Source organism: Anopheles stephensi, chromosome 2 (genome assembly GCF_013141755.1).
Source record: "Anopheles stephensi strain Indian chromosome 2, UCI_ANSTEP_V1.0, whole genome shotgun sequence".
Classification (NCBI taxonomy): domain Eukaryota; kingdom Metazoa; phylum Arthropoda; class Insecta; order Diptera; family Culicidae; genus Anopheles; species Anopheles stephensi.
The window spans coordinates 12776446-12798243 of NC_050202.1; the positions used below are offsets into that span (position 1 = coordinate 12776446).

General features: G+C 43.4%; 1 protein-coding gene and 1 non-coding gene across 4 annotated transcripts in view; both read right to left on the bottom strand.

Moving 5' to 3' along the window:
* Positions 1 to 21798, bottom strand: part of LOC118504078 (protein CBFA2T2) — a 79981-nt gene that overhangs the window by 29123 nt on the left and 29060 nt on the right. The window lies entirely within an intron of this gene.
* Trnav-cac lies at positions 9555 to 9627 on the bottom strand. The gene has a single exon. It is a non-coding gene; the product is annotated as a tRNA-Val (tRNA).

Genomic DNA, 21798 nt, shown 5'->3' on the forward strand with positions numbered 1-21798 from the left:
ATTCGCTTTGTTACTCAAAAAAAAAACAATAGCATCGCTGAAAAACCGTCAAATATTTCGCAAAAAATGTATATATGCAACAAAATTCAAAGGTTTTATGCTACAAAAATAGAATATTGACCTGGTTAAAAAACCACAGCACACTGTTTGCGCTAGAACTTTTTTTCCGTTCCCTACCAACACCAGTGGCGATGAAATAATGTCGTTCCCGCACAGAGCCCGTTCTCGGAACTCAAGGTAGTTGGGAAATGGGCTGGCGAAGGGTTTCTTGGTACCGTAGCGAGAGAAGTTGCACACCTGCTGCACACCTTCTGCAACGGAGCACGGGGCAAATTGTGGCCAGCAGCTCAATTTACACCTGCATAACGTCTGACCCGCAGGCGTTGCAAATCGATTTATAAAAATACCCAACATAAGAACGAACGCGAACGAACGATTAGAAGACGCCTGCATGTGCATGCGAGGCTTTGCTTTGTTCGGGGGAAATAGTCCTGCAGGGACGCATTTCAAAAATCTGTGCCACCATGCATTGGGGAGACCATTTGTCGAGACATTGTTCCTCACACACGTGTGTGTTCGTGTGCTCGTGTGTGTTAAAACGCCCGAGAGTGAGAGAGTGCATTATGTTGTTCGTCGTAAAATTGGAGGGAAAAGTGCTGGATTAGCTCAACCGCCAGGTGTGCCTTTGTGGGTGTGTGTGTGTGTTAGGAAAAGCCCACATACCAAGCGTCCACACCGGTTGGTAGATGCTGGCACACCTATTTGCTTGCAAACCGCACCATTCATCCTTCGTTTCCACTCCACAAATTCATCGTCCACCTAGCAATACTAAATACCGGCAGCAGTACCAGCTGCCCTTAGAATAACAGGGACAAAAATAATAGAAAAAGAAGAGCAACAAAAAGGAAAAACGGCACCACCGACGGATCCACCAAAGCCAGCCAGCAAGCCAGCCAGCCAGCCAGGGGAGCACGGGGAAAACATAACCTATATTAAAATATCGTTCTTCATAAGTTTTTGACAGATAGAACATATGGGCCCACTTGGTCGCCTTTTTCCTCGGAAAGCGATTTTCCGATGCGGTTCGCTTGCCCACCTGATCCTTCTCTCGTGCCTCTCGTGTTCTTTTTTTTTGCTGTCCCTCTGCTCTCTGCCTTCCTCCTTCAGCTTTACTTTACTTGCGAAGGGCAATGTTCACACCACGCGTCGTCCTTCGTCCCATTAACGCGATCCTCGTCTTCGTCGAGCAGGTTCGTCCACAATATTAATGGATTGAAATTGCTGTGCTGTGGAAGTTTTTCGTGGTGAGTGTACACACTTGCTGCACCCACTTTGGTGGGGATGATGGTTTTCCCACCCACCTTACGATTCGAATGCCAGGATTTTCCTAAGCCGGCTGATGTCGAGGATGGATAGCACTTTCACTGCCCTCCAGTGCTCTCGCTCTTTCTCTCTCTCTCTCTCGAACTCCCTGTCTAACCTATCTGCCCTCACAGCTTCCTTACACTCTAATCCATCGACACATGAGCCACCGTTCATTTGAAACACGGGTATGCATTAGCATCATCGACGATGGATTTGCTCTCCCATACTACGTATCACAGCATCATGGCGGCAAAAAAGCACCCTCGCCCAGTCTCTCCTCCCCCCCCCCCGCCACCCCCCCCCCCTCGTCGGTGGTTTTGTAAGTAGCAAATATTTGTGCTGGCAGGATTAAATGGGCTGGCTCGGTCTGTCGCGTCTCCCCGGGAAATGAGACACCGAACTTTCGCCTTATCTCTGCCGAACCGAACAGCAAACTGTCATCGTTCGTCCGGTCGGTCGTTGGCGCAATTGCGCTATGTCCGTGCGTTTGGAGTAACGCACCTGGGCAAACGAAAGCCCTTACCGGCTGCTAGAAGGGGATTACAGTTTTTTCAAATCAAATCCAAATCAGTTCAGCAAATGGGGTGGAGGTACATGGGGGATGGGACTTGGCCATCTTAATCGGGAAGGTGTGTAGCGGCCCTTATCGGTGAGCGAGCGTGAACGAAACCGGCAGTTGCCGGCTGTTTGACAGTTGGAAAGGAGATTTATTGGCAGCTAGGTTTTGCGTCCGTATGACGATTCGAGGGTGGAATTCGGTTTCTGTTGGGAGTAAAATTGATATTTAGAGCTAAGACAAAAATCGGACTTAAACTGGAGAAATTTTGAAATATTGAAATATAAAAATATTTGTGAGTAATAAATTGGGTTTAAAACAGAAATAAATTGTACTACATTGATTGAACTCTCAAGCAACAATTTTGCGACAATTTATCGTACAACCGCCTGAATGAATGCAACGCGTTACTGTATCTACTTAATACTTAGGCCAGTAAACAAGTCCCTCTAGGCTTAATGCAATAAGAGACGTTGCTATAATATGAATTAACAACAGTATTAAATAAAGGAAATCTAGTTATTTTTTTAATAAATTGTCAAATTATGCCTATTTGCTAATTATATGATTGTCTTAATTTTGTGAACTAATCTTTATGGTCAGGGAGCATGGTAACTAAAAACTTGTTATTGCATACTTTTAGGCGTTTTAACTTATATTTTCTTATCATCTTAAATATTCTTCGAAAAACAAAAATTACAAAAATAGAAGCTAAAAAAACATAACTTTTTAATACCAAAATTTAAACTTATTTGAGCGCTTTCCCTACTTTCCCTATTTTTCCGCAAAAGCAACAAAACTGTCATTTACAGCAAGCCGTACACCGTAACGTCTGTATTGCCAACGATTTTTTTCTGTAAATTTTCAATTACGTTTCCCCAATTCAGCTCAAGATGTGTAACAGCCCCGATGACACAATTTCTGCTGCAGATTGAAACGGGGCTAGTTAGCTGTCAGGCAAAACGGTGCCCAGAAACATGCTCCATAATTGCCCCAAAACTGGTTGCAGTGGCGAGTTCGTCTCAGCAGTAGCAGCAGCAGCAGCAGCAGCTAGCGATAGCACCGGCAGTACCAGCAATCTGTCTGAGAATTTCGCATAAACCGCAAATGTTGCACAGGACCTGAGCGAACGCATCTAGCCCTCCGATGCGAAGGCTTGGATGGTCAATCTGCCGGTGGTGCGCGTGTTACGGCTAGCTAACCCGAAAACCTCCCAGCACGTAGGACACAAATCCGAGACGGAAATGGTCCATTAGACCGGCATCCGTGTTTGGTTTCAGATCATGGCGTACCCAGTGCCCGATGGCGCCTGTTACGTACGTCGTGCGTCGTCTCCACCTCGATGCCTCGAGGAGTCGAAATGGACAGCGACAGCGAGAGAGAGAGAAGGATTCCGGTAATCATCTTCGAAACCTGTCGGCACGGTGACACAGCTGCAAGCGAAACCGAGGAAACAATTCCCCTTCCATCCGGTAACTTCCGCGCCCCTTGAGCATCCACCTAGGCACAAAGCATCGGTTTTTAGTGCTTTACCTCGCTAGGAGTAAAAGGAGTGCTCAATGGCTGGCCGTACAGCCGTACCGACCCAAAGACACCCACTGGCACCGTTCCTAACCCGCTGTTGCAAAAAGGACCTTCCGGCAACCGGCCACCAGACTTCTTGAGCGAGCGCAGAACCGAAAGGAAAACTCCTCGTTTTGCATGGGACGGAAACAGCTGTGACTGAAAGAATTAATGCTAGCGTGCTGCACACACACAAGCAGGAGAACCACTCACTGTGGGCCTCCTGTCGGAAGTTGCCCTTCGGATTTTTGGTCAAAAATTCGAAAACCCCTCCACCGGAAGCAGGTTGTCCCTCTTAAACCTCTCCCAGCCCACCCTTTTTCCCTCCATCCCGCACTCAACCGGACTGGTAGTGGGTGCAGGAAGCCCAGCGTCCCGGGTCAGAAATACATCGATGATGACGACAGTTCAAGCTGTGGCTCGGTGGCACTTTTTGTGCCAGTTGGTGCAGTTGAAGGTAAATAAAATGCTACGCAAGAGCACTGGCACTGGGAACAAAAGGAAGCAAACCAACAACAACGAAAAACCAACAGAAAAATGGATTCTTTTAACGTCCAAACTAATAACGAAAGTTTCGCCCACGCCCCGGAAAGCCAAATGTGTACCCTGCTCCGGGGGTTCGCTGGGTGTAGTAAATTTATGTGATTTGAAACGGATGGTAGGAATGATTTTTCTCCGATTCGGTCGATATTCAACTGAAGTGCGTTTGATGTGTGTTTGCTTTTTGAAGATTTATTTTTATTTTTTTAAATCATTTAATGTAATATTTGACTGATTAGTAGTTCTAATGGATTTCGTTCTTCCTTTTCAAGAAGATTTTAAAAGTTGAAAAAATTGAAATGACAAATATTGCGACAATAAACAGTGATAATTAAAAAATAAAGCTAAAAAATCTGAATCTACAATCAAAACTGTAAAACTGTATGAAGAACGAAATAAAAATAAAAGATAACAAATAAAAATAATGAAAAATAACCAAAAACGAAAACAAACAAGTTAATTAAAACAATGACTAGTGAAATATAAATAATGAGAGTTTAAAGACAGGGAGGTAAAAAAGATAACAAAAATATAATGATCATTGAAACACGATGAAAATACCGAAACTATGCGGACTGAAATTTAAAAAAATATAAGGTCTCGTAATACGAAAGAGAAGTAAGCACTACAACAAATTGGAATAGAAAAAAAAGCTTTAAAACAAATTAAAGTATAAAAATGACTAAGAAAAAGATTATGAAAAATAAGCAGGAAAAAAGGAAACTAAAATAAAGCATGTTCAAAAGAGACAAATAAATAAGAAAAAAACATAAAACTATCCATTTGTATAGGAAAACAGGCAAAATTTAGTGAAAATTTCAAATTAGCTGTTATAAATTAAAATTTTACAAACCAATCAACAAATGTATTAAACAAGTTAACAAGGAGACGCATAAGTTCATCAATAAATTAATAAATTAATGGAGAAACTTGACAAATATATCATTATTTCAGATAAGTTTTTTAATTTTTTCACCAAATGAAGGCAATAAGCTTAAGCTTTATGAATAATTAATTCAAACTTCATTCAAGTACTGTCATGTGCAAATATTTGCCTGAAGAAGTCAAAATTCAAAGTCATGTTAGTAAGGATCGCTGATTTTGTTCACTCAAAGAGCAATCCGCATAAAAATCGCTACCAACTCAATTATGTTTTTTTCTTTTGCTTCAAAGCTCCTCTGCAGCACGAACGAAAGTAACCGATGCTTAGTATCGCTTTTCATTCCACACACACACGCACACATAGAACCAGGAAAACCCACTCACAGAAGTAGTATGAGTTTCCTTTGCTATTTCAAACCCAACCTGGCCTGCCAACGGCTGTGTGCGGCACAGCCCGGTGGCAAGTGTTCGACATTAGTTTGAGTTTTTGTTTATTTTATACTCCACTTCATCGTCCGCGTGCGCTCTAGCTTGGGTGGGAAAAATGGCAAACCGTTTTCCATTTGGCCGGGCGTTCCCACTTTTCCAACTGCAGCACATTGTAACGATTGCTGTGCCGGGCGGTGAAGGCTGCACAACCATTTGGTGCCCGAGGCCGACTCAATCTTGGTGTGTCCGCTGGGTTGCGGCACGAGAAGAAATTGATTCCGAATGGTACCGTTGGATGGATCATGTGTCTTTTAAGACTTTTCTTTTTTGCTTCCCCGTCTTATTTTCAACACCTTTTGTAGGGGTTCGCCTGTCGTTGAGGACATTTTCTTGTGAGCGAATGTATCCTGCTCGCCGATGGGTGATAGTTGAAGGTCTTGGGAAAAGAGTTTTCTCCCCTTTTGAGCCGTGATTCTTGTAGTCTTGAAAAAATTGAATCTACAGGAAAGCTAGTTGATGTGTGACCCTTAGCTAGGAGGCTTTGAAGAAGACTTTGACCAAGCGTCGGAACACCGAGCTCCGTACCAAGTGCTATCGCATGTGAAAATGAATTAGAATAAAGCTCGCCAAGGAAAAGCACGAGCTCGGAAGAAAACCGTTCTTGCTCGCTCCATTTCACCGGGGTTTTCCATTCAATTTGAATCAATGTTACAGCATTCGTTTCCTCCGCTGCCCGGAAACAAGACAGTTGCAATTTATGTCTGCTTCCGTCGGGGCCGGGCGGTACAATTTATTGGAATTGATAAGTTTTAATTTAAAATTTCAATTAACTGTCGCCCCACCAGGTCGGGCGGAAGGCGTGTGGCGTATTAGTGCCGATACCAGTTGGTACCATGCTGCCTATTTCCGGGTTTCGATTAAAGGAGCAGCAATAGCAGCAAGTTCCCTTGGCTTTTCTCTCACTCTCGATCCAAGATGACATCGTGTATTTCCCTACGCGGGAAAAAGGAAATCCAACCAAGAGCTCCGACAGTGGGCTAGTTAAAACGTGCGCCACCGCGGTTAACTTTATCGAATGGTTATTTATGTGACACGGATTATTGAGCTAACCTGGGCCGCCCCGGGTTGGCTGTAATTGAGGCGAACTTTGTACACACCCAGCGATCCGGTACAGACGCTTGGGCTTTAAACGGATAAAAGCTCGCTGTAGTTTTTTGTTGTTGTTTGGCCTGCTCTTGTTACACACTCTTGGGGAGTTAATTATATGCTACACCTGTTGACTGCCATCAATGATCCGTAGGGTCGGTCTGTAGGGGTGTGTGGTGCTGGAAATTTTACGCATGATTTTTTATGCGACGATAATCATAATCGTAAAATAGAAGACAAATGGCTTGCAAAGTGTGTAGTGCTGTTGGCAGACTGGCTGGCGCATTTGACTATGAGTGTGTGTAGAGTTTTTGTGGGTTTTCTGTTCGAAAAACAAGTCTGTGATAATTTGGAGATCCATTTTACCAGTAAAATGTATGGATAAGGAAATAAATTCTAAATTTACTTTTCAGCTACAATGCACTAGGATGCTTTAAATTTTGTTTAGCTTTGAGAACACACAAATAAAAATAATTGTAGAAAAATCAGCCCCAAAAACAAAAAAAATATTTAATTTTGATATGTATACTGATAAATACTAAATACTCAGTTTTAAGTATCATTAGTAAAATATTTTTCCCTTGTTAAAACTCCATAGATCGTCATCGTTTTTATACAAAAATACACTTTTTGTCAAAACCTTCATCGTCTGATTGCCCTGCCCTGTTCTAGATCCGGTCCTTTCACAGCCATCATTCTCCAACGGATTCAATCTTCGGTTGACAAGGATGCATCCTCACTCGTTGCTCGATGCATCGAACGACATTCCCCCTTGGGCCAGCTCTCAAAATGATTGTTCCTTAATTAATCCCCACCATTCGAGGCTCCCACAGAAGCCTTCACTCTCATACACCAGGAATAGCAACATAAGAAGAAAAAAACACCAACACACAAAACATCAATCGCATGCCATTTTTGATGGGACACATGATTCAAGAAACGATTTTCAAAAACAGATTGTCACACACGCGCCCCCGAAAAATTCGGTGGACAAGAAAAAAGCCCTCCACACATACACACACAGAAATCGATTCCATCGCAATTTCATCCCACACCTATGCTTTCCACACACCCAATCAGCATAATTTCCCTTCGATCAGGAGAACGAAATCCGAACCCAAAACAAAAAAAACCTCAACTTCAAGTGCAAAACGATTTCCGGGGTTTGTTTTCCGTTTTTTTTATTGCTTTGGTTTCCTTTGCTTGCTTTCCTTCTTTGGACCCAACAGAATTCACTCAATCAATCGCACATTTCGCAAGTTCAATCAACAGTCGTCCGTCCGCTCCGTTCGTTCGATTGCCGCCAAATGGAAGGAAGGCAGTTTCTTTCTAGATGGTGGTCACCTGCCAAAGCTCGCATTAGCAAACGGGGAAGAAGGTCCGAGGAATTTTTCCCCTGGAAAGGTAAAACAAATCGGAAAAAGGGCACGGATGAAGGATAAAACAGAAGAATGCCAGAGAGAGAGAGAGAGAGTGTGTGGATGTGTCGTGCTGTTTTTGCTCGCGTTGTTCTGTGTGGTGTTGTTGTGCCTCGCACTAGTAGCAGTCGGCACAAAACTCATGATTGATCACTGTTCCGAACTTCGGTACAATCAATTTTGCTGCTGCCGACGTTTGACGTTGACCTGCTTCTTGCTGCAGTTGACGTGACGTGGTGGTTGGCGAAGGTGCTGATCGAACCCTGACAGCACTCGATGCAGACGCACACGACCGACCCCGTCAATGAGCGTTGTGCGGGAATTCAAAACACACGACGCCGATGAAAAAATCCTAATAGACCAACACATTCCCCGGGTTGTGATAAGGTCCTAGAAGGGTGAGGTGTGCTAGCGTGTGTGTTCCGTACACGATCTTAGCTGTGGAAATTCGTCACGAAAGCTATCGTGGATACTACGGTGAAGAAAATGGGAGGTGAAACGTTCACCTCGGTACACAATTCATTTCGTAAGCCAGTGGAATAAACGACACACGGGCGTAAGTAGTAGAAGGAGGAAGAAAAAAACACTCCCGAACTTCAACAACACCAAAGAGAAGGAAGCAAAGCGAAGGGAAAAAAATGAATCCACACCAAACATCCCATCACATACATCAAGCGCAGAAATCGAAACTACGGCTTCGGCCCACATCCGACTACTGCCACTGACGGCCGCCCGTCGAAACCAGTCGATTTCAATGCCCCGTTATGCTGTGGGCATCCAGCAAACTCAACCCCACCGAAACTCTCACATCACACACCCCTTCACACTCACCATCAAACGCAGACGTACGCTATTTCCCTACCGAAAGCATTTCCGGGAGCCGGAGGTTTGGGCCGCGCAAGAAGCAAACAAAAAAAAACCCCGGTCCAATGCACTGGATTGCACTTAGATGACCGATTCCGTCGCTGGTGTGCAATCGTTTCGGGGAAGGAAGAGGAAAAAAAGTTTTTCTGGTGTTTACCGTTTTGCTACAGAGTGGCAAACGTGTTCGCAAACGTAACCAGCACCGGGCACTAATCACCCAGAAGAGGAAAGCTGATGCCGTTGACAGTAGTGCGGGTTCGACTGGTGATTTTAGAGTAAATGGAAGCTTTGATGTGAGCTTCTATGTTACTTTAGGCTCTAAAACAGGTGTTTTTATTTCTTAAAATTGTTTCGTAGTTATTTATATGCGTTTAAATCTGAAAATAATGAAAATGAAACGTTTTGAACACTTTACGCCTAAAGGTTTGCAAATTGGCATACACGTTAGGTTTTTACGAATAAAATGTTAACCGTAGTTTTAGCCTTTTCAAAGCAGTTCTCTGGAAATTTTTGAGATAAATGTATTCAGAGCTTATTATCCACAATTATAATTACAATATAAATACAAAACTATGGATATAAATGTATAAATAAAACTTGTGGATAATTTAAAGAAATGTTTTATGAATTAATTGCACCTTGAGTAGGCGCAATTAATGTATTTGTAGGCGCAAATGTAAATTCAATGTATTTAAAAAAACGCTCTCATTTGTATGCAATGTATTGAGTAGGCGCAAAAAAATGTTAATTCAATGTATTTAAAAAACCCTCTCATTAAACAAACAAAAGCTTGTTTCCGCCCGGGTTCGAACCGGGGACCTTCTGCGTGTGAAGCAGACGTGATAACCGCTACACTACGGAAACTGTTGAGAGCTGCAGAGCTATTTACAATGCACGATTCAGCAGATCCACCGATGATCAAAGGCTTGCTGGGTATGATTTGATGTATCTTATGCTCAGCAAAGTTGTTGTTGTCTATTATCTCTCTTCTACACACACACTACTATCCAACAGCAGCATGTTTTTGCCTCCATCACAATTGAACAGATACCCTCTCGCTAAAACATTATCTGCTGACAACGCAAAAGAAATCAAAAACACTCGTCTCATCCTCGCAACCGCGCTTGAAACGAAAAAACAAAACCTCAGCGAAGTTTCTCTGATTCACTCGTGTTGGTGACATTCGCTTCCCCCCCCCCTGATTTTCCCAACCGCTCTACCCATCACTTCCAACCCCCTCCAAGGTGCAGATGAGTTCGACACTCGGACCAACATTTTTGGTGACAAAGACACCGACAGTGATATCGCGATCCTGGCGATTAGAACCGTTTTATCCACCGGGCGACTCAAACCGTGTTGCATTTGAGCGTGTTTTTATGCATACACCCCATGCTGAAAAGGGCGTATAATTCCCATCATCGTCATCAGCTGCAGAAGCGGCGGCTGTTCGTGATGCTGGCCAGACATCACCATGCGCCGGCATTCTCCCGATGTCCGTTCACCCAGCCAGCAGGAGCGGATCGGTGGCAGGAGAGTTTTTGGAAAAGTTTGCCTTCACCTTGCAGAAGCCACAGCAACAGTTTTCTGCAGACAGAGTGTGTATGTGTGTGTGGCAAACCTGCCTGCTCCTGGTTCGGGAAGACGTTGGACTGTTGGACGCGTGCTGCAAGACATCGCCACCAGCATCTTTGTTACCTACCGCAACGTCTCGCTTGGGGTGGTGGATCATTACTACCACCCTCAAGAAGTGTTGCCCAGCACAACGAGCGGAAACTAGCCCGAGATCGGAATGAGCGCCCGCGCACAGACAACGCCCTCGACACAGCCAACCCTTCAACTCACCGAAACCGAACTTTGTCGGTGGGAAAAACAAATCACCACGCGGTCGTTTGTGGCCTCACGGCAAAAACAGCCGCTTCTGCACACACGTGCGGGACCAGCATGTTTTGGAATGCTACACAAAACGGTCGGCATCGGAAGCCCGCAGTTCGGTAGGAAATGTTTTTGTGTCGACGGCTCGGCGTTCCTGTAAGATGCCGCGACACTTGTGTTAGCAACACGCTTCGAAGTAAACAAAAGCTGGATGTAAAATTAGTTGGATTAGCTTACTTGTTTCATCAGCTTAAAGTACAATAATAGAACGCATTGTTTCGTAGCGGCATTGGCATTGATTAGGCGTCCAAAGCGCTGCGTTCGTAATCAGTAATGATGATGTGTCTTTTTCCCAATGTCTTAGAATTGACAGGAATATGTATCAGCGAGTATGGAGGAGAGAATTTTGTTCAGTATTGCTAAAATGCGGGTGTGATTTTTAGACTTTCTGGTTGTTGTTTTCTTGATTCCTCTGTCCTTGTAATATTTCGAAGTAGTTCGGTTTAAAGTTCATTCGACTAGAGCCACCTCGAGAGGCCTCGGCCTGTAATTTCTGGTTTTCTGTGACTTGATTGGTAGCCACAGGTGGATAGTCAGTCCTGCGAAGAATAAACAAAGTCTTTAAAACTAAAAATATCCTTTTCTTAGCATTCTTACATTGCAATAAATAATATTACATTGCAGTCATTTGAATATAGCTGCTCCCGAATCTGATTTATCAAGCCAGAAATGCCAGGTCAAGATCTTTTAGTGTTTCTCTAGGACTTTGTAGAATAAAAGAATGATAAGAAGTATAAATATATCCGAAATAGGCAGTAGACAAGTCATTTAAAAAAAATCAAGGCTAAAGGCTCTGGAATGAACTAAAATGAACACAAGTGAACCCCATAAACGTTATAAACGCTCTCTGAATAATCGAATCGAAAAGGGTAGATCCAGTTTTAAAAATACGAACTAGTATTCAAAGCTAGTAAGGCGTTATTTGATCAATTTAAAACAACTTATAATAGCCAATAATCAATACCATTTTTTATAAAAGGTTAAATTCATCAACTCTAGTCCATATTCCGTTGGCATACAGCCTCTTAGCTTCCGCTTATCAATCAGAAAAAGGTTGCATTAAAAACACGGTACAAAAATTCTAAACCCAAGCAGTATTAAACTACCTATCAGTGCCATAACAATCCACAGCAGCACTGCCTGCGACATCTCGATAAGAAAGAAACCCCCTCCCAGCCTCGCTCCGAAACCGTCGTCGTGCCAACGTGCGAGCGCCCAGCGTCAAACACAATGCCACTTCTAGGTGCTGCATGTTCCGATAATGTATTTCATCTCTCTCTCTCGGCAAAACCTTCCCCAACGTGTCCGAACAACAGTCCCTCGCAACAGTGCCGAGCCCCGCCCCGTCCCCACAGCTCACCACCGACCGAACCAACGACTAAATCCCAATCAGTTGCAACCACAGCAGCACCTCCGGGAGCTGGTGAAATCCGCTCCGAAACAAACGACAACAAACCGCCATCACAAACACTTGCGTTGCTCGTAATGGCCCCGACTCCCCCCGACATCTTCCCAACCTTTTTCCACACACACACACAGCATGTGTGTCTAAGATTTTAATGGATTGACGACAGCGAAGGGACACGAGTGGCCTCGTTCCTTCCACTATTAATCCTTGAGCGAGTGTGTGCAAGGTTTGTCACCGTCGGTCTCTGTCCCACACACACACACACCCGGCAGCCGGACAAGCTGGTGTTGTACCGGTGTATGGGAAAGGTTTTTCCGAACAGCGGATGGAGCGCCTGCAAAATTGCAGCGAAAGTTTAATGCAACATACTGCCACTTCACCATTTGCTGGAACACGCACGCATCCTCCGGGCGTCGGCAATCCAGCAGCACCACGTGTGTGTGTGTGTGTGTGCAAATAGGGGGTTGATGGGTGTATTATTTTTTCTGTTTTCGTTTGCTGTTTTTCTTTGCCTTTCCTTTTGTTTCTTGCTCGCTCAAGCTGTCGCACATGTGTGTTCGGTTTGGGCACCGCACCGACCGTGTGCAGCAAACACCGTGCACCGAGCGAAAGAGGTTTGTTCAACCCGTTCAACGGGCTGCCAGTTGCAACATGCATTCGAGGGACTACGACCGAGGACTTGTTCTGCGTCTTTGAGTGTTTTTAATTCTTGTGGACAAAGAAAGCATAACGACGCATTTGCACTAACCAGTTTTGGGTGGTGTTTTGAAAGAAAGCTTCATTAATGGTGTTTAGTGTTCGCATTAATTTCTAGGAATTGCTTAGAAATGGATTTACAAGCGGATTGCTCGAATGAATCATGAATTATAGCTATTTCGAAATGAATTATAACAGTTCTTTGCAGGAACTCTAGTCTTTATGGCACATTACTAACCGTGCCTACAATTAAGAGTTGAGGATTTGAACAGCTAGTAGATACATTCGGTTCTCAATCATGTTTACGAAGGACCGGGAGTAGGATCCTATTTTTTACCAACCCACTATAGCCCTTGCCTACGGGGAAAAGGATTCCGTTGGAAAAATTGTAATCAGATACGGTGGAAAAGAGGACCGCAAAAGATGGACGGGATGGCACACCATGTCGGTTAAATTGTAGCCCAATACCTCTCGCCAACCCCATTTGTCCCACTTCCAAACGGATAAAACACACTCTCTCCCTTACAGCCTCACACACTCATATACAGAAGAACGAAAAAAAAAACACATCCACTTCCTACACACTGCGAGCCGGCCGGTGTACAACATGGCGCAGATCGGTACACCGAGCACCATGCGGTCCTGCAGTGATAAAGGAAATAATGTTTGTCTTCCTTCTGACACCATATGATTAAAATACCTAAATAAACATATTTGAAGCGGTGACACATATGACCATATGCTGCTCCCCAGCACGATGGCATCACACCATTCGTCCTCCCCTCTATTACGCACTACCACAGTACCTCTCCCATCCAATTCGTCCCATCAATTTGCTCGGAAGTTTGTGTAACTTCCCTCCGGGGGTCTGTCCGCTCACTCCTCGGATAACCGACATCAGGAAGCATTTAACGGCGAGAGCAAAATCGCGCAGCTGCTGACAAAGCGAAAGTGGCCATCTTGCTGGTCTGGGCGAGAGCGCTGACTGTTTTCCGTTTCCGATACCCTTTTCCGCAAAGAGGGGAGCTCGTGAGCGAGGGCAATAGAAGGGATCAAGGCACGAGACAACGAGGCGCGATTTTCAATCTGTCAGTTACTTATCGAGCCCCATGTGCAACGTTTCACATCGGGCAGGCGAATTTTCTACGAATTTTGCATGAATTCTTTGCATGGGAGTGTGTGAAATAAGAAATAAATTCGTAGAATTATTTGTTTATTAAAGGAAAATAGTTAAACTAATGATTCTATGAAAAGTTACAAACGGTAAGAGTAGAGAACTGGGGGAAAAATACGAAAATATGGTTTGATACTTATACTGTAACGCTTCGTAACGCTTCATCAAGTACAGATGCAACTGGTACATCTTTGCATTTGTTTTTCGCTGGAATCATTTTACATAGGTGTGGCTAAATCTAAAAGTTATTTTTATAGTACAACGAGGAAAGTTAAATTTAATAAAATTTCTAGTTAAAATGTAAATTGGAATAAGGAATATATTCATTCTAACGAATCATCGGGCCTAGATAGTATCTCTTTAAAAAGGCAGTTCCACATCATTTGGTATAGGTGTTAGACAAAATGACGCATAAATTCTCAACCCCAAAAACACGCACGTGATCGCTTCATAGAGCTGTCGGCGGCTTCGCGAAATAAGATCGCTCTAAACTGAAGAAACTCACCGGGAGGTATAAACAGAACTACCATTCGCAAATGAATCTTCTTCAGCAACTCCTTTGGCCTTCAACAAACTCCGATCGTACTCCTGGTGGTGGTGATGATGATAGTATGTTGCTGGTACGATCTCAGACCATCATCGAATCACAGCCCAACAAAGCAAAAGCGGAGAGTCAAGAATACAAAACAGCCCCAAACATCTTCACGTGATCTCAGACGCCCGAAAGTGTTAGCTGTGAACTGCAGTTGGAAAAATGTTCTCGTTTCCTTACACAGCAGATACCGCAACTAGCTGGCTGGCTAAGGCTGGCTCGCTTTTTATCTCGGGCAGCAAAAGTTTTTCTGCTTTCCATCCAACGGGCCGGCGTGTGTGAGCTAAATATTTTCGAGTGCTTTCAGAACCGGCACTGCTTACATCAGCCAGCAGTTGCGTTTCCGTTGTTCCCTCGTTCTCTCGTCCGGGAACCAGGCCGAGCAGCAGCCAGCGTTCGGGTCTGCAGTTTTTCAACCCGATTGCAAAACGATATGCCATTTGCATCATGTTTGCTCTTGACTTTTCGGTGGAAAAAGCGACTACGGACACACGGAAAGCGGAGAAAGCGCTGGTAAGATTCAACAGATGATTTTTGTAAGTGTTTCTGAAGTGGTGTGCCGACTGTGTTCGGTTGAGATGGGGTGGGAAAACAAGGGTGACTAAACGAGCGTAGACAAAAGCGAGGTTTTTAAATTGTTTGAAAATTGGTTGCGTCGCTTGTGGATATATCTCCGGGACGAAATTCCATCACGCTTGTGTACATATCGTTAGGATGCATAACGATGTTGCCTCAGTGAAATCGTTCAAAAGTGTGTTCGATGTAGATAAAAAATGTTGAGGAAGATTGCGCTACAAAAAAAGGGGAAATTTGTGTGGTTAGGAAAATTGATGAAATTATGATTTAGCATAAAAAGAATATGAAGTTTGCTTGAAAGCATTTAGATACCATTATTTGGCAGATAAAGGAATATGAAAAACAAATAATTTGAGAGAGATTTTTTCCTTTTCTATGGCATTAATAATTCCTAAAAGCTAGAAGAAGTAATATTTTCCAAAGGATTTTAGAGACTTAAGCTATTTCATGGCATGTAATGAAGCTGAACGAGTTGTACTTTCTTTTCACTGAAGGAAGGACTTTTCTTGCAATAAATAAGGTGAGATTATTTTCAGTTTTATAATAAGGAACGTAAAGAACTTGCCATGAATATTAATGAATTATTGAATGAATCATGTAAACGTATAGTTAAGGAACAGTAATCAACTGCAAGTCAAGTGAGAAACACAGCTTTGTTCAACAACAGCGCAAATATCACAAGTCCCTTCACGATCTTCTTCTTGCTTGGCATTATAACCTCGAGAGGTCTCCGCCTGTCATTTCTGGCTTTCTGTGAAGACCGGCGCCGTTATCGCCTCAGCCTCCGGACCGCCCCCTTCGCAATCACGATAAGTGAAAATCCTACAAAATCCCTCAAAAAATGTCATTCATTAACCTCCATACAAATTCGAAATAAAATTAAAAATGTCTCACCTGTACTAATTAACAAACCTTATTATTCTGTCAGTCCCATGACATACACACGGTGGAAAATAAATTGTTTTCCACACCATCCCCTTACGAAACAAAAGGTGTCGTACGCCAAAAATCTTCCCACCACCAACGCAGAAAAAAAAGCAAACGGCAGCATGCACAACATTTAATTCAAAGAACAATAGTGCATCAGCGATGGGGAAACCACCAGACGAGAACGAAATAAAAAAACGCCAAATGCTTGCGGCCACACCACAGCCACAGAAATGCACCACCCACCCGGCTCACTGCATTGCTGCACTTTGTGTGCAGCACTTACCGATGGAAAATTCCGCCTCCAGACTCCAGACGCGGTATTCTTCGGTGTTCTCACAGAGCAGCAAAAAACGGGGAAGTCCACCCCCGAAAGCAATCGCTTGATTCGAGTGCAGTGCGTACGACGGTTGCGGTTTGGTGAAAAGCAAACGAAAAAAAAAAACACACACAGGAAAAACGAAAGCCACCGAAGAGGATGTCGAAAGGACACGGTGCCTCGCTGCAGCACAAACAAAGGAATGTCGAATGAAGAGACGAGGACGCGATGAAGCGCTGGGCAGAAACTCCTCCAGCATAAAGTAAGGAGTGCAGCGGCATGTGGTAAAATGTAGATGAGTGGGATGAGGGAGGAAAGGGGGCGGGGGGGGGGGGCGCAAGTTAGGTGGAAAAGCTGGAAAAAGCGCGTTGAAATTAGATTAAAAACCAAATGTTACGTCTGTTTGTGACATGTTTTTATAATTCCATTTTTTCCCGCCAGTTTCTACTTCCCCGGTCGAGTTTTCTTCCCTCCTAGGGTTTTTTCCCGCTCCCAGTGTGCGTGTGTTTGTGTGAAGTCTTCTTCGGTACGCCTTGCGCGTGCAGCACAGCATAGTTTGCGTTTGCCGTTTTTTCGAGCTCGCGCGTGTGGCCACACGCGATTGGATTCACCCTCGTTCAAACATCGTGTCTGCCCGGGTGTCGGTGTCATCCTTCTGTGTATGTTGAGCGGGCAGGATAGGGAGGGAGGATTGAGGCATTGGAAAAGATTATGCTTACCCTCTCCCTCCCCCTCTCCCCACCTTCCCATCATCCCGGTGCAGACGCGAATGAAATCAACCGCGGTATTTAACAATCATGTTGGCAGCGTGAGGACATTTCAGGCAGTGCTGTGTGGCAGATTGTGTTTTGTCTTATTCCTTTTTTTCGCGTGTTTTTCCCCAACTTTTTTTTTCTTTCTTTCTCGTCCTGATGCTTTATACCTCAACGGCTGGTGGATTTTTATTTTGCCGCTCGGTTCGGCTGATGTTTTTGATGGGTGTTTCGGAGAAACAGATCGTACTAAATATGTTACGTCCGCGTACGGTGGTGGTAACCCCATACGACCCGGCAGAGTGCTCCCGGAAGAACGTTGATTTTTCGGACACGCTGACAAGCGGTGGCGAAGGAGGAAGAGGGGAGGAAGAGGAAGGGGAGAGAGTGGAGGGGGTTCGCGATAAAACCGAAAAAAATGCATGGCAAATGACAGTTGCTTTCGAAAGGCGTTCGTAGGTAAGCTTTCCGAGCTTGAAGGCATCTCCAAGCGACAATGCACAGTTGGCGCAACGAGGAAGTTAAAACCATGTTCGTGTGAGTTGAGAATTATTTTTTAATCTTCTAGCTAATCTATGCTAAATCTAGGAAGAAGTTGAAAATAGTAGAGAATATCACGTTAAATAAAATTTGTGTTGGAAATTCCATCCCAAAATTCCAAAAAAACCGTCGAGACTTCGAGGAGGCTCTACCATCTATTGAGTAAATTCTACGAGCTTCAAACTGATGGCGTAGACATTATTCGTATGAAGCTCTTCTTCGGAGTAGATACTCGAGAATGACAAACATTTTAAAAATTAACTAGGCCCAATATCTGATAAAGTGAGGCACCTTCAGGAGCCTGGCCAAAACATAGTGATTAACGCTAGTGATTATGTAGAGACAGATGATCAACTGTCTGGATTAAGAACTGGCAACAACATATATCTTAAGATACACTCCAGGGTGCCGACTTTCGAAAGATTCTACTAAAGCACTTGGATACTTCGCTACCCAAAATACCTGTCCTGACGGGAGAATCTTAGGCTAAATAGAACATTTTTAATCCCAATACTCACACATATCTCAGAGACATGGACTATAAGGACTAAAGCTGAGGACTTCCTCTTGGTTGCATTCGAGACGAGGATGCTCAGAAAGCTCTGTGAGCTGTACACTCACGTCACATCACCATTTTGCAGGCAATTAAACTCCTAAGGCTTCTGTGCATTGGTCTTGCCATGAGAATGATACCGAACAACTCGTAAGCCTTGTTATTCCGTCCACATGATCAGAAGAGGCACTGAAGACCTAAACTGATATGGAATATCGGCCTTGATGTGTCCACTAAAAATCCCAGAATATTCGTTTGGAAGACGACAGAACTCTTCTCTCTTTAGTAGTAATGTAGATCACTGTAGTGATGTTGGTTTCGGCAATTCAGAAGAGATAATATCCAGAGTATTGCAAGGTGACCTCAAAACTAATTCAGTTAAGTATAACCTAAAAATAATTCCTTGAGAAAAAGGAATAATTTTGTCCTCAAAATTTATTATAAACACCCACTGTGCATTGGCAGAATGCACAGAACTCAAATAAACAAAAAACGTCACGACACGATGGCAAGGATGGACTTTGCGTCGGAAAAGCGACCTGTGCAATGACAATGATAGGTGTACTCTACCTTTTTTTGGAATCCTTCTTTTTTGTTTTGCTCCCTTCCCTCAGATGTAGATTCTGTTTCCGTATTTCAATTTGTCCTCAGCCCAGCGGGATAAAGGATAAAACCGGTACCGATGACGGTATTGCTACCCGTATCCTTTGCAGCACATCAAAAAGGGACACCTTACATTTATGATTTTCATCACAAAACTGGTCGCACCGAAAACAAACCGATGGGTGCACCCGTAACCGCATCCGAACGCACGCAGTTCAATCAATCACTGTGCCCTAGCATCCGGCCACAAAAATTCGAATCCTTCAACAGTCCGGAACAAGCTTAAATACCGTCCCCAAATCGTTCGGACCAACGAATTCCCAGCGCAACCCACGCGCGAAGTAAAACTTTTTAATTTACGATCAATATTTATGACGAACGCACGTTCTGGGAGGCACAACACACGGGCCTTTTGGACGCGAATACGCATACCGCACGCGTCGTTGAACGGTTGAACGACGTCCCCCATCTTGGGTGGACGGTTGTGTGACAAAACCATAGAATCAATCTGTGCGACATAAAACCGTCGATCGAAAAACATAAACGGACACCTTTTGCCCAGCTCCTGTCTGCTCGTTTCGCACTTCCAATTCCCGTGCTCTGCTCACTGCTGGCACACCCGGTGGGAGGACGCAGGATATTTTGTCTTGCCTTGTCGTTTTTTTTTTGCTGTTGTTTTACGATGAATGGTTATGTTTCGGAATTTATGTGGTCCATTAGCTTTCGGTTTCGGTATCTCCCAATATCAATCGGATGCATCCCTTTTTACCGCCCCATTGCCGGGCTGGTGTTAGGTTTTCTTTTTCCCCCGCTACAGGTTTTCTTTTTTGGGTTGCTATTTTACGGACATTCCGATAGGACGGTGGCGCTGGCAATACATGTCCGATTTTAGCGTTCGGGATGGGCAAACAAAACGTTCTCTCCCTCTCTCTCTCTCTATCGGTGTGTGTGTCTTTGGGGGTGTGGAAAACCGCAAATATTCGTCGAAGTGGTTTCGATCGAACGAAAACGTTGTCAGAGTTGGAGTTGGTTTGTGTGGAAGGTTTTTTTGCAAATTGTATGTGAAAAAAAGGAAGAATGGAAAACCGCCCTCTGACAGCAACGATGGTGGCACGTGCAGCAAATTACCATCGTTCTGGGTGAATGATCCTGTTTTTTATAGAAATATTTCTAGCCCAAAATTTAAAATTATAAACTTGTTTTTTAAATTAAGATTTTTTTATCACTCCAACCTTCTTTTGTAATTTTATTTGAACATTTAATTTGATGTATTGTATTATTACTCCAGTTTTTGTCATTTCACATGAATTTTGATCGCTTTTCTTGCCAAGTATAGTTAACTAAAATTATTTTGTGTGAATTGCTTAAAAACTTTTATACATTTCTTTACTTTTACATGATTTAATTTTTAACCGAGCATGCCCGGGATAAGGCAAATAACAGAGAGGAAATGCCTTGTTATAATTTGTGAATTTGTAAAAGTCAACACATGCGGTGATGACAATACGGCGTCAAGCCGTCATCCTATAAATATAAATAAAATAAATAAATAAATGATTTAGTTTTTTTTATTAAGACACAAATTTTAACATTTGAAGAAGTTAGATGTATTAAAACATGGTTAAATTCTAAATTGTGTAAAATAAAAAAAAATTAAAAATAAAATATCATTATAGAAAATAAATTGATTTCAACAATAAATTGATTTTAATTTCAATTTTGCCCATCAAATCCTAAATGTCTAAATTCTTATAGTCTTAAAAAATATATTTTTATAATATAGAAACATACATGAGCACTTTGTTGAAATATGTTCAAACTAATTTTATTTCATAAATTTCATTAAAGGATTTTTTTTATTTTACTCCTTTTTCAAACAAACGTCAACAACAATGTCATAACTAATAATTTATTCCCATGACTCCAACCAAACTTTTTTTTTATTTTAATACTACTCTAACAATTGAAACATTGTAAAATTAGCAATACCGCCATTGCTTTTCAGTAAAGAAAAACAAACATTGTACAATTAAAGTTTTCCCACCAATTCTACACCCTTATTCGGTGCAAGTTTCATCATCGCCCACCATCAAGTTGAACGCTCCCGATCAATGCTGGATCACGTTTTTGAGGGATACGTTTCGTAACATATTAGATTGTGCCGCAAAACAACGGCTAGATATCGTTCATGCTGGCGTTCATGTGTCGCTTTCACTCTCCGTACCAGACCAGCACACAGACAGTACGAAAGGTCGTGTGATAATTTATTCCATCGGCCCGGAGGTTGCTTTTCCGTTTGCCAGCTACGGGACGGCAACCCAAATGTGATCGCGAGCCGGATGCTGGTCCACCACCATCGGGTACCATGGGCGAAACCATCATGCTCCAAACCAATTACGGCGGAATGCTTCCATCATTTAAAACCAATCAACGCCCGCGTTGCACGGGTGGCCACATTCGTAGTCGGGCGGCCTCGTGCGAACACTTTTTTGGTACGTTTGTTCCCGTATGTTGCAGACCGTCGGTCGGAACGCAATTCCAAAAAATCTGCGCCAACGGTGGATGTTTAAAAACACCACAAACAAGCAGAATGAATAAACCCAAACGCACGCCTGGTTACGAATGGTTCGATTCCTGCCACTTGATGCTGTCCAGAACCGATCGGCCGGTCGGCATGCTGAAAGACGGATAGAGGTGCGCGTACCAGCACGCTTCGGGAGAATACGTTGGATCTAGCAGATCGTCCGGAAAGCCAAGAATAATGCGGGCACTACCAGCAAACAGACAGCCTGTCAGTGGGCCGGGGGAACACATATTAAATCTTCGTTATTCACACCGGAGTAAAAATTAAAAAAAAACCCGGTGGAACATGAAAACAAATGGAAGAGTTGCTAAACTTTCACTGGGAAGCTGTGGGAGAGCTTTCAGAAAATCTGCGTTAATGAGAATTTTCAAAATATGAA